Here is a 14,324-nt window from a genome sequence, read left to right as displayed (position 1 = left end):
AACATTTCATTTACCTTTTTCACCACCAACTCAACCTGCAAGTTAACCTTCAGTGTGTTCTCACAAGGGCTCCCAAGTCCCTTTCAATCTCAGATTTTTGGATTTTCTCCCCATTTAGAAAATAGTCTGCACATTTATTTCTTCTACCAAAATGCATGCCTATGCATTTTCCAACAGTGTACCTGTTTCCTCAATGTTACCTGCCCCTCTACCAATTTTGTATCATCTGCAAATTTGGCAACAAAGACATCTATTTCATCATCTAAATCATTTATATACAGCATAAAAAGAAGCAGTCCCAGCACAGAATCCCACAGAACACTACTAGTCACTGGCAGCCAACCAGAAAATGGGTTGAGTTAAGAAATGGCAAGAGTAAAAGGACCCTAATGGCAGTTGTATACAGGCCTCCAAACAGCAGCAGGGAGGTGAATTATAAATTACAGCAGGAGATAGAAAAGGCCTGTCAGAAGGGTAATGTCATGATAATCATTGGGGATTTTAATATGAAAGTGGATTGGGAAAACCAGGCCAATACTGCTCCTCGAAAGAGAATTTGTATAATGCCTAAGGGATAGCTTTTTAGAGCAGCTGTGCTGGGATCGGCTGTGCTGGATTGGGTGTTATGCAATGATCCGGAGGTGATAAGAGAGCTTTAAGGTTGAGGAACCCTTAAGGAACAGTGATCACAATATGATCAAGTTCACTTTGAAATTTGAGAAGGAGAAACTAAATTTCAATGTGTTGGTATTTAAGTGGAATAAAGGAAATTACAACGGCATGAGAGGGAAACTTGCCAAAGTTGACTGGAAAGGGACATTTGCAGGAAGGACAGCAGAGCAACAATGACTGGAGTTTCTGTGAAAAATGAGTGAAGTGCAAGACAGACATATTCCAAATAAGAAATTTTCAAATGGAAGAAGGACACAACTGTGGCTGAAAAGTGAAGTCAGAGCCAAAGTAAAAGCAAAAGAGAAGGTATATAATAACCAAAGCCAGTGGTAAGATCGAGGATTGCAAATCTTTTTTAAAAACTTGCAGAAGGAAACTAAGAAGGTCATTAGGAAGGAAAGGATGGATTATGAAAGGGAACTAGTGGCAAATATCAAAGAAGATACTGAAAGCTTTTTTAAATATATAAAGGGTAAAAGAGAGTTGAGGGTAGATATAGGACCAATAGAAAATAATGCTAGAGATATAGTAATGGGAGCCGTAGAGATGGCAGAGGAACTGAATGTGTATTTTGCATCAGTCGTCACAGTGAAAGACATCGGCAGTATGCTGGATATTCGAGAGTGTCGGAAGTGAAGATTTTGCTGTGAAAATTACAATTGAGAAGGTGCTCTGGAAGCTTAATGGTCTGAGGATGGATAAATCTCCTGGACCTGATGGAATGCACCCTTGGGTTCTGAAGAAAGTAGCTGGAGAGATAGCGGAGGCATTAACAATGATCTTACAAAAAATGATAGATTTTGCCATTGTACCAGATGACTGGGAAATTACAAATGTTACTCCGCTATTTAAGAAGGGTGGGAGGCAGCAGAAAGGAAACTATAGGCCTGTTAGCCTGACATTAGTGATTGGGAAGTTGTTGGAATTGATTATAAGAGATGAGATTAGGGAGTACCTAGAGGCACATGACAGGATAGATCAAAGCCAGCATGGTTTCCTGAAAGGAAATTCCTGCCTGACAAACCTAGTGCAATTTTTTAAGGAAATTACAAACAGGGTAGATAAGAGATACAGTAGATGATGTGTACTTGAATTTTCAGAAGGCCTTTCACAAGGTGCCACACATGAGGCTGCTTAGCAAGATAAGAGCCCGTGGAATTACAGGGAAGTTACGAGTGTGGGTGGAGCATTGGCTGATTGACAGAAAACAGAGTGGGAATAGAGATCCTATTCTGCCAGGCTGCCGGTTAGCAGTGGACTTCCACAGGGGTTGGTGTTGGGACCGTTGCTTTTTATAATATTTGTCAGTGATTTGGACTATGGTATTAATGGATTGGTGCTAAATTTGCCAATGATAAAACATAGATGGAGGAGCGAGAAGTGTTGAGGAAACAGAGCCTGCAGAGAGACTTAGATAGTTTAAGGGAATGGGCTAAGTAGTGACAAATGAAATAAAATGCTGGAAAGTGTATGGCCATGCAGTTTGGTGGAAGAAATAAATGGGTAGGCTAATATTTAGATGGGGAAAGAATTCAAAATGTAGAAATGGGAGTCCTTGTGCAATATACCCTAAAGGTTAACCTCAAGGATGAGTCAGTTATGAAGAAGACAAATGTAATGTTGGCTTTTATTTCTAGAGGTATAGAATATAAGAGCAGGGATGTGATGTTGAGGCTTTATAAGGCATTCGTGAGACCACACTTGGAGTATTGTGTGCAGTTTTTTGCTCATTTTAGAAAGGATATACTGACATTGGAGAGGGTTCAGAAAAGATTCACTAGAATGATTCCAGGAATGAAAGGGTTACTGTATGAGGAACATCTGGCAGCTCTTGATTTGTATTCCCTCGAGTTCAGGGGAATGAGGGGGGATCTCATTGAAACATTCCAAATGTTGATAGGCCTGAACAGATTAGATATGGCAAAGTTATTTCCCATGGTAGGGGAGTCTAGGACAAGAGGGCACAACTTCAGGATTGAAGGATGTTCATTTAGAACAGAGGTGGATAAATTACTTTAGTCAGAGGGTAGTAAGTCTGTGGAATTTGTTGCCATGAGTGGCTGTGGCGGTCAAGACATTGAGTGTATTTAAGGCAGAGATAGATAGCTTCTTGTTTAGCCAGGGTGTCAAAGGGTATGGGAAGAAGGAATGGAGTGGGGATGACTGGAATATTGGATCAGTCCATGATAGAATGGTGGATCTACTTAAGACGTGGCATGCAGTGACTTAGTGGAGACCAGCTGTTTTCAGAAGATGCAGAAATCATTCAATCTGCAAACACAGTGGCCTACAGTCCAGTTGGAATCAAAGTATCAGGAGGTGGGTGACGAAGTGTTTCAGGAATCCACCAGAGAGGGGAACAAAGAGGTGAGACATAAAGAACTCAAAAACAGAGCAGGTCAATAAACATTTTGAGCCCTATTGTGTCTGAAAATTGTGGTGGTTTTGTTGTATGTCACTAGACCTCAATTTACATGGATTAATAAGATTTTTATCTAAACCAGCTTCGAGTACAGGAATCAAAGGAGGATGCTTCATTCATATGTGACACAGGTGACACAACATATGTATTGTGTACATTATTGGTCCTTGTTATTTAAGGAAAGGTGTATTGGAAATAATAGGCAATATTTGGAAGAAGCTTACTGTCTCATGAGGAAGGGTTGGAGATTCTGGATGTGTGTCCATGGGAGTTTAGAAGAGTAAGAGAGGACTTGACTGAAATATATCTGATCTTGAAGGAACATCTGGGGAGGATATTTCATATATGAGACAATCTAGAACTCCAGGGCAGTGATTTAAAAAAAACAAAAGTAAACTATTTAAGACAAATGAGGTGATTTCTTTTTCTCTCAGATATCTGACAGTTGTTGGAACTCTGCTCCAGAGCAGTGAAAGCAGATCTTCTGAATTTTTTTATATTCAAGATATAAAAATAGCATGTAACAAGCCCCTCTAGCTCAATGAGCTACCCACCTATTTAATGCTAGCCTAATCACGAGATAATTTACAATGACCAATTAACCTACTAATTGAGACATCTTTGGAAAGTGGGAGGAAACTGGAGCACCTGAAGAAAACCCATGCTATTTATGAGGAGACCATACAGACTCCTTACAGGCGATGCCAGAATTGAACTTCAAACTCTGGAATGCCCAGAGCTGTAATAGCATCATGCTGACCAATACGTACCCTGGTGCCCGCTGGGACTTGTGGATGTGGAATATGGATTGATGTTACAGTCCAATGAGTTGTGATATTTTTAAAGGACAGAGCAAATGCCTGGGACTGAGTGGCCTACTCCTGCTTCTAATTCATATATTTGCACATTTGTATATGCAGAATGCGCAACCTCGAAGCAATTATCCCTGGTGTTTGTACAGCCAGCCCTATACTTCCGACAGTTCCTGAATGCAATTAATACCATAAAATTCATTTAGGTTTTGCAGAATTGAGAGATTTATAGTTTTGTGATCAAATTTACTGACTCTGTCTCTCAAATGCAGTAGCAATTCATTCAGTTAGACCATACTCTGATCAGAAACTCCATGGGATTGGCTGTGGAGGATACTGATCAGCTTAACCTGCCCAGGACGTACACCAAATGCTGAATTAGATGCTAGAGGCTAAATCCCACAGGAGATTAAAAACATGGGGTCAAGATTAATCCACAGCTGTAGCTACATGTGCCTTGTGGTCAACATCTAAATTCAAACATTGGAACCAAATTTCAGAAAGAGAATCCAAGGCAACTTCAAAAATTCAAAATCGGAATTAGTTTACTATCACTGACCTATATCATGAAATGTATTGTTTTGTGACTGCTGATGAGTGCAAAACACAAAAATAAACAAGTTGCAACAAGAAATATTAAAAATTGGAGAAAGTGAGCAAAATAATGAGATAGTGTTGATGGCTTCATGGACCGTTCAGAAATCTGAAGGCAGAAGGGAGCTCCCAATATAACGACTGTGTGTTCAGCTTCTGTATCTCCTCTGTGATGACAGTAATTGGAAAAGATCATATCCTGCTTGGTATGGTTCCTTAATGATGGATGCCCGCCTTTTTTGCGGCATCACCTTTGGAAGATGTCTTCAATTGTGTTGTGGGGAGGGCCATGGCTGCGGTGGAGGAATTCAACCCTCTGAAGCCTCTTACAAAGCTGTTCATTGGTGCCTCCATACCAGAGGGTGATGCATTGTCAGAATGTTCTCCACGGAACATCTGTACAAGTTTGGAATGAATCCGCTGTTTCTCCTAAAAAAGAAAAGGCTATTGATTGTTTACTTATTTACAAACAACAAATTAGCATTTTTACTACTTATTTTAAATGACATGCCATTTCCAAGTTGGGAAAACTTTATAGATTTTTAATTCTTTTTATCTTTATTTTATGTAGGGATATAGTGCGGAACAGGCCCTTTCGTCCAACAAGCTGCACTGTCTAGTGACCCACCTATTTAATGCCCAGCCTAATCACAGGACTAGTTACAGTGACCAGTTAACTGGTGCGTGTCTGGAGTATGGGATGAAACCGGAGCACCTGGAGGAAATCCATGTGATCAAGGGGAGGATGGAGACCTCACAAGCGGTGATGGAATTGAACTCTGAACTCCAGCGCCCAGGGCTGTTGTGGTCAGTGACATCATCACAACTGATGCAGATGGAGCCACTGCTGGTCTGTCAAGCAGCAACAAATGTACGGAGAGTGACGGATGAGGAGACAGACAGCTTTCTTTCATTATGGGGTCACCAGCATTGTGATAGTGAGATATACCAACTGCAGAGAGTACTGGTATTTTATCTTTAAACATTTAACAGAACTAGCTGCCAGCAACCTTTTTTACACCAGGATTGAAGTGAACATTTGATTATCCAACAAGAACATAAATGATGGAAATTGGAATTACAACTATTTATTCTCCCATATATAAAAAGGTGGCCACAGGATATTTATATACTGCAATCTCTGCAATGGTTTGTGCAAATATTTCTATCAAAACTGAGCAGAAAATAGCCAGGAGGAATTAAAATTAAATTAAGTTAAGTGTGTTGTTTTTCTCCTTATTGGTGGCCAGGTCCAAACTAATGGGTTTAAATGGATAGCCAGAGTCCACAATTTACAGGAGTTGTCTGATTATTTGAATTTGAATGATGTGAAGCAGAAAGTTAGAGGATAAAGAGAATTAAATTGGATTGCTACAGAGAACAGGCATAGTGATTAACCTGCATGAGTAATCCACACCCATTTAAAATGGTGTGGGCAACAAGCTAAGTGTGCGCTCACCTGCAGACAATTTGTATCACTTGGGACAAGTCATTTGCGTTGATCCTCGAGTAATTAACCTGATGTCCTTCTTCCACAGCTAGCACACACTACCCATCCATGATGGGTACAAGACAGCATCAGCCAAGGCAACAGGAACTAATGGACGAGAGACAGGCTCTCTCACTGTATAAAGGAGAATGTGTGCAACATTGTTCAAGCAACCGGCACTGATATCCACAGCAGAAGGCAAAGCTTAAACTTCTGAGAACGATGGTAAAAATTTCTCATCCTGCTCCTCATCATATCACAGGGGTTCCATAACAGCATAGCAGTTAGCACAACACTATTACAGCTTGGAGCACTCGGAGTTCAGACTTCAAGTTCCTTGCCATCTTTAAGAAGTTTGTAGAAACTATCTCAGTGTGCATGGGTCTCCTCCGGGTGCTCCAGTTTCCTTCTATAGTCCCAAGAAGGACCAATCAGTAGGTTACTTGGTGATTTTAAATTATGCTGTCTTAAGGCTATTTTTAAATAGGTGGATAGCCTGGTGGCCTAGCTGATTGTTGGAAAGACCTGTTCTCCGCTGTATCTCCAAGTAAATAAAAATATCTGACTTGTTTGATTTTATAAAATCTCCCCTGATTTGCACATTACAGATAGCGTAATCTTAGCATGTCATTAACTTCAGTCTTTTTAGAACTCTGTGCTTCAGGGGCAGGTCCTTTGTCTAACCTTGTCCATTCCAACAATGATGCCTGTCTAACTAATGGTCCATATTCCTCTATTCTCTGACTTTCCATGTGATGCCTAAATGCCTCCAATATGTTGTTATCATATCTACTTCAACCACCTCCTCTGGCAGCACGTCCTCAGCATCTACCACCTGGGGGCTGAGAGGGATCATAAATGTGCCATGACGGAATGGTGGAGCAGACTCGATGGGGTGAATGGCCTAATTCTCCTATGTCTTATGGTCTTACCACACTCAGTAAAAACTTCCCTTGCATTGTAAGGTTTCACTGTTAATGTAATGGCATCTCTGAAATGTTTCACTGTTAAGGTAAAGGTTTCTCTGTAGCTGCAATGCTTGGGTTGTGACTAGAGATAATGGCAGCTTTGGAGTGTGTGCTATTCAATGAGAGATTGTTCTTTCTTGTGAGGCTGGGAGCAGGGATTTTGCACTGTTTTGTTGGCGAGAGATAGAGAGGAGACGCGAATGGAAAGAGTTGGTAGACTACTGGATGGAGTGGACTTGGAGCAAGGATCAGCGACACTCGGAGGTCGATGGAGGACAAATCCATGAGCTCCCACGTGCACATTAGACTGTTTCATTAAAATGAGCCCTTCTTCTTTACATTTTCTTCACTAATCCTACACTCAGATTAACGTTACATACTGTACGGGTCAAACTTGACCCTTTTTGAACTATGACCGTGGTAAAAACTCCTTAAATGCAGTTTTTTCCAGCCAAAATTTTATGACTTTTCCTAAAGTGACCCAAAATGCGCAAAAATGAAAAGATATTAAAAAAATTAAACTTTTGTAAAAGTCCTACAATTTTTGCAACACTTAAGCTGTTCCAGGTCAAATTTTACCCGTACCAATTGCAACAGCTATTAGTGGCCTAATGTTACAAAGAACTGCTGAAAGTTTATCATTTATTATTATATTGTAATTTATATCTACATTTATTATTATTGTAATTTGTCCTCTTATTGGACAGCCCTTCATTGTTTTGTGAACCTTATAATCCTGCATAGGTCTATAGTCTAGTGCAGTTTTTATGTTTTATATAGTCTAGTGTAGTCTTGTGCTGTCTCACATAGTCTAGTGTAGTTTTGTTGTTTCATGTAGGACCAGGGTCCTGGAGGAATGTTGTTTCGTTTTTACTGTGTACTGTACCAGCAATGTATGGTCGAAATGACAATAACCTTGACTTGACTTGGCTTGAAAAAGTCATAGAGGCCTCGACCCTGTCGTGAGATGTGCTTCTGCAAGCACATGATGAGCTGAGTATTCATTTTAGTGATGGCAGTTATGGAAGCAAGGCGTGTTCAGGAAGTAATTGATCAGGTGTTCAAAGATGAACACACAGACAATGAATTGGAGGAGGAAGTTCCAGAGCAGCGGGACTCTGCAGGGGAGGAAGCGGGGTTTGGCCATGGGACAGAGGGCTCCGAGCTGCAGGTGGGCACAAGTGATAGATCGGGGAGGTCTCACCAGGTAGACCGGAAGTAACCCCAGTAGTGTCTGAACCTGAAGAGTCAGGTGAGGGGATACGGAGGTCTCAGAGAATTAGGAGACCATGTGATAGGCTGGCCTACATAGCACGGGGCCAACAGATTATGACCCCTACCGTTTTGGGGAGCTATGTCACTGCCTTTTACACCTGGATTGGGCTTTGTGTTCTGTAAGAAGAGTTGGCAAATTATCTCAACATCATGAAGACATGACAAAAGTTGAAGGGGGAGAGTGTAACGTGCTGTAAGGTTTTACTGCTAATGTAATGGCTTCTTTGTAATGTTCCACTGTTAAGGTAATGGTTTCTCTGTAGCAGCAATGTTTGGGTTATGACTAGAGATAACAGAGGCTTTGGAATGTATGCTATCCAATGAGAGTTTGTTGTTCTTTCTTGTGGTTCTGGGAGCAGGGGTTTTGCAGTGTTTTGTCAGCGAGAGATGAAGAGAGAAGACGTGAATGGAAAGAGTTGGTAGACTGCCGGATGGAGTGGACTTGGAGCCAGGGTCCAAGGGTCAGTGACGCTCAGAGCAAGTCAATGGGGGACAAAAGGATATATCTGTGAACTCCATCATGCAAATTAGACTGTTTCATTAAAATGGGCCCTTTTTCTTTTCATTTTCTTTAAAAACCCTATAGTCAGATTAAGATTTATAAAGTTCAATTGCATACGGTGTACTGTCTGATATTTTGTGGTTCAGATTTGTAACCGGGCAACACATCACGCATCATCCACACAAATGAGATTTCTAGGTTTGGCTGTGCCATGACAAACGCATGCTGGCCGAGCTTGAGGGTTACACAAGTTTGACTTCAAACCTTTAGCCTTTAACATTTCCACAGAATTGAATTTCTAAAGCAGTGCACCACATACTGACACCAGCTTGTAGCATGATTAAGGTGACTGATTGAGGTCAATTTCTAGACTTAATATTTTTGCTTTATTGCATTCCTCATTATGAGGGGAATCTAATACATACATTATAGTCCAGTTAATAGATTCCTTAGAATGATGGTCATAATTGACAAAATTAGACAAAACACAGAAATGAAAGAAATATTGGTTGAAATGACTTGGTCAGATTCTGCAACTGCAGAAAATCCAGGTATCAGAAGGAGATCACAGGAATTCAGCATGTATAATGGGACAGAGGGGTACAATTTCCTTCCCCTTGGCCCATAGTCAAATCACTTAGCTGCTGAACTGGTTTATTCCTGCTTCTTTTTAGCTGTCTGCATAAAGGGTCTCGGAACAAAGCATTGACTAATTGTTCATTTCCATAGATGCTCTCTGAACATCTAGGGCAGAGGTCGGCAACCTGCGGCTCCAGAGCCACATGCGGCTCTTTGATCTCTGTGATGCGGCTCCCCGTGGTTTGTTAGCTTTTGAAATGTAATTCGAAATTTGAAGATTATGGTGATCTTGTACAATATGAAAACTTTGCGGAGACACCGTTTCCTGGCACATCCGAACCGGCTCACAATTAGCCACCGTTCCGGCTAAGGGAGATAGCCTACGGGGGTTTGTGAGTACGTGTCTTTTGGAGCATCCGCGCCCACGGGGACGGGTTGAGCGAGGCTTTAAAGCAAGGCTGTTTAGTTCGAATAAAGTTACCTTTGACTGCAGTCTTTATTTTAGCGCTGCGTGTAGCGCTACACCGCTACAACGTGTTTTTTATCGCTATTAATATACATCACAACTGCCAATGCCTGACACCCGCCAGTGCGCGCATTCTTTTAATTCTTCGATCCAAGGTAGGCTAACTATGTAGTAACCTTCAACCCAACGTCTTTTTTTCAGAGTTCAAAATGTTTTTGTTGCATGCAGAAATGTAATTTCGTTTTCTCTGCAGGAGTTCATCAATTTCAAAAATGCAACACATTATAGTTTGTTTATACATAGCACAAAGGCAAAAAAAAACCCGTTGTATGCAGTGTTATTTCATTTTGTGGCTCCCCGTGTTTTCTTTTCTGTGGGAAATGGGTCCATATTGGCTCTTTTAGTGGTAAACGTTGCCGACCCCTGATCTAGGGTGTAAATGAATTGTCATAGAAAAGTATAAAGTTCAGTTCAGTTTATGAGTGCTGAGGTAGTTATGGTTGTTGTGTTGTAATCATTGGAGAGAGAGGGAGAGAGTGTGCGAGCAAGATGTAACAGCAACTGTTGTAGCAGGCAAACCTTTTACTCCTTTCTTAATCCGTCGCGTCGTTGTGGCCATTCAGTTATGACCCCTCTGTCATTCAGCTAGACCATTCTTCTGTGGTGGACTCATCACTCTGGCATGAGTGGACACACACACAATTCCCCACCACTGTAACACTGTGAGTTTAACTGACCGATCTCCTGGTTCGGTCTCCAATGCCTCCACCTTTCCTGTGGGTTCCAACACTCAATCAGAGTCCACTGGTGTGTCTGAAGGGTGTCTCTCCAGACCTGTCTTTTATCCCTACTAACGGGGTATCGGCTATCAATCAATTTTGAACGACCGTGTCCATCAAACCAGCCCACTCCTGCAGTCCACTGAGGAATGTTAATGAGCAGAATGGTAGTAGATAAATAACCCTTGCAGAAGTCATAATACAGTAAATCAACAGTCTCTCTCCCCTCTCTTATTTGTAGCAGATGTTCTTGCATGTTTCCCATCTCTCTCTCTCTAATGAGCAGCATAGCAACAGTAATGGTTCGTGGTTCTCAGGAGGGAGGGAGGATGGGTAACCCTGCACCCCATTGTCCATCAGATCTGTTCATCACTCATAACAGGCCTTACCAATGCCTTGAACAATTTTTACATCCCAACTCCTGTACTCAATGCTCCGATTTATAAAGGCCAGCATACCAAAACCTTTCTTCACCGTCCTATCCACCTGAGATTCCACCTTCAGGGAACTATGCACCATTATTCCTAGATCACTCTGTCCTACTGCAGTTTTCGATGCCCTACCATTTACCATGTATGTCCTATTTGTATTATTCCTACCAAAATGTAGCACCTCACACTTATCAGCATTAAACTCCATCTGTCATCATTCAGCCCACTCTTCTAACTGGCTAGTTTTGGTTAACATGATGTTCACTTTCTCAGTTAAGCAATGCAACATCAGTTACTGCAACACCACACTGCATCTGTCTTGTGTAACGTGGTTCTTCCAGATATTCACCTTGAATTGCCCTTGCACCATTTTCAGGAAATGCCTCGTTATTCTAAAAAACTGACTTTCCCTGGATGTGGAATGTAAAATCATCCAACCTCTGCACTCAGTGAACTGTCAGAAAAACAGCAATAAAAGCTGCAGTAAACAGAAACAGAATCAGGTTTCATATCATTGGCATATGTCATGAAATTTGTAGTTTAGCAATAGCAGTACATTGCAATAATAAAAAAACTATAAATTACAATAATAACCTTTTCAGAATGGCAGGCTGTGACTAGTGGGGTACCGCAAGGCTCAGTGCTGGGATCCCAGTCGTTTACAATATATATTAATGATTTAGACAAGGGAATTAAATGCAGCATCTCCAAGTTTGCGGATGACACGTAGCTGGGCGGCGGTATTAGCTGTGAGGAGGATGCTAAGAGGATGCAGGGTGACTTTGGTAGGTTAGGTGAGTGGGCAATTTCATGGCAGGTGCAATTTAATGTGGATAAATGTGAGGTTATCTTATCCACTTTGGTTGCAAGAACAGGAAAACAGATTATGATCTGAACAGCGGCTGATTAGGAAAAGGGGAGGTGCAACGAGACCTGGGTGTCATTGTACACCAGTCATTGAAGGTGGGCATGCAGGTACAGCAGGCAGTGAAAAAGGCAAATGGTATGTTGGCATTCATAGCAAAAGGATTTGAGTATAGGAGCAGAGAGGATCTACTGCAGTTGTACAAGGCCTTGGTGAGACCGCACCTAGAGTATTGTGTGCAGTTTTGGTCCCCTAATCTGTGGAAAGACATTCTTGCCATAGAGGGAGTACAAAGAAGGTTCACCAGATTGATTCCTGAGATGGCAGGATTTTCATATAAAGAAAGACTGGATCGACTAGGCTTATACTCACTGGAATTTAGAAGATTGAGGGGGGATCTTATTGAAACGTATAAAATTCTAAAGGGATTGGACAGGTTAGGTGCAGGAAGATTGTTTCCGATGTTGGGGAAGTCCAGAACTAGGGGTCACAGTTTACAGATAAAGGGGAAGCCTTTTAGGACTGAGATGAGGAAAAATCTCTTCACACAGAGAGTGGTAAATCTGTGGAATTCTCTGCCACAGGAAACAGTTGAGGCTGGCTCATTGGCTATATTTAAGAGGAAGTTAGATATAGCCTTTGTAGCTAAAGGGATCAGGGGGTATGGAGGGAAAGCAGGTACAGGGTTCTGAGTTGGATGATCAGCCATGATCATACTGAATGGCGGTGCAGGCTCGAAGGACTGAATGGTCTACTCCTGCACCTATTTTCTATGTTTCTATAAGAAGTATACAGATAGATAGATATAGATATAGATACAGTTTCCTGATCAGTCAGGGCATCAAAGGATATGGTGGTGAAGCAGTTATATGGAGGTTGAGTGGGATCCGGGATAAGCCATGATGGAATGACAGAACAGACTCGATGATCCAAATGGCTTAATTCTGCTCCTATGTCTTATGGTCTCATGGTCTTATATATAAAATGAAATATTTAGTGCAAAAAGAGAGAGATAATAAAAGGAAAACTTTGTGAGGCAGGGTTTATGGATGGGTTTATTGTCCATTCAGAAATTTAATGGTGAAGATGAAGAAGCTGTTCCTAAAAGGTTGACTGTGTGTCTTCCAGCTTGTGTACCCCTTCCTTGATGGTAGCAATGAGAAGAGGGCACATCCTAGGTGATGGCGGTCCTTAATGATGCATGTTAACTTCTTGAGGTATTGCCTTTTGAAGATGTCCATGATGTTGGGCAATCTAGTGCCCCTGATGGAGAGTTTACAACTTTCTGCAGTTTTGTTTTCCAATCCTGTGCAGTGGCCCCTCCATACCAGCTCAGTTAGAATGCTCTCCATGGTAGATCTGTAAACAATAAAGCTAGTGTATTCTATTGAATGGTTCAATTTCATCATAACCAGAATTGCTGCAAAAGTTTATTGATTTTTTTTGAGCTTTCATTTTTTTCCTTTAATAAATAGACTCTTGTGGTACAGATCAGTTTGTGCTTTTTACATAGGGATTCTAGATAGTGCCATTATGCCAGTTTTACGGATTTATGCAGGTGGTATCTAGGATACGCAAATGGAAAAAGGTGCAATGACTGATTGCTGAAGGAGGTTTATTTGCAGCTAATGACACTGCTTTGCACTGTCTCATTTTTTCTTTGTTTCCTGTGAATTCTTAGTGGCAATTTTGTGTTATCAGGATGTACACAAGGAACTGGATGGAGGCTGATTGATGTCACCATGGTTCAGGTCATTAACTGCTATCAAAGAGAACACTTAACCTTTCTCCATTCAAGCACACATTGTTGATGGAAGGCCAATGATCTGATGCACTGCCCTTTATAGAGTGAGACTGAAAAAGATTCTTCTGTACAAATGGCCAGTGCCAAGTTTGCTTCTCTAGGTGAGGATCCTGCCAACGTTAGTTTTACTTTTCCAAAGGTGCAAAGGTTGCTGGCATGAGAATTATTTCTTAGTCTGATTAGTTCTGATGAGGTTATGCTGGGTTGTTGAAAAGATACAGTTCATACTCTTAAAGCAGGAGTTATCAGTCTTTTATATGGCAAGGACCAATACCATAAAGCAAGGGGTCAGTGGACCCCAGGATGGAAACCACTGCTTTAAAAGAACTCCCACAGTTAGTAACACACACAATTGCTGGGGGAACTCAGCAGGCCAGGCAGAGGTTTCAGTAAGGATATTTACTGTCAGAGAAATGTATACAATATACATCCTGAAATTCTTTTTCTTTGCAACCATCGCCAAAAACTGAGGAGTGCCTCAAAGAATGAAGGACAGTTAAATGTTAGAACCCCCAAACTCCCACCAGCTCCCCCCTCCTATGTATAAGCATCAACAAGACAATGACACCCCCCACGTGCAAAAAAGCATCAGTGCCCTCCACAGACATAAAAGTGTGCAGCAAAGCATCAATAAAGACACAGACTTGCAGTACCCCAAAGACTACT

Source organism: Hypanus sabinus, chromosome 2, assembly GCF_030144855.1.
Source record: "Hypanus sabinus isolate sHypSab1 chromosome 2, sHypSab1.hap1, whole genome shotgun sequence".
Taxonomy (NCBI): Eukaryota; Metazoa; Chordata; class Chondrichthyes; order Myliobatiformes; family Dasyatidae; genus Hypanus; species Hypanus sabinus.
This window is presented reverse-complemented; position numbering follows the sequence as displayed.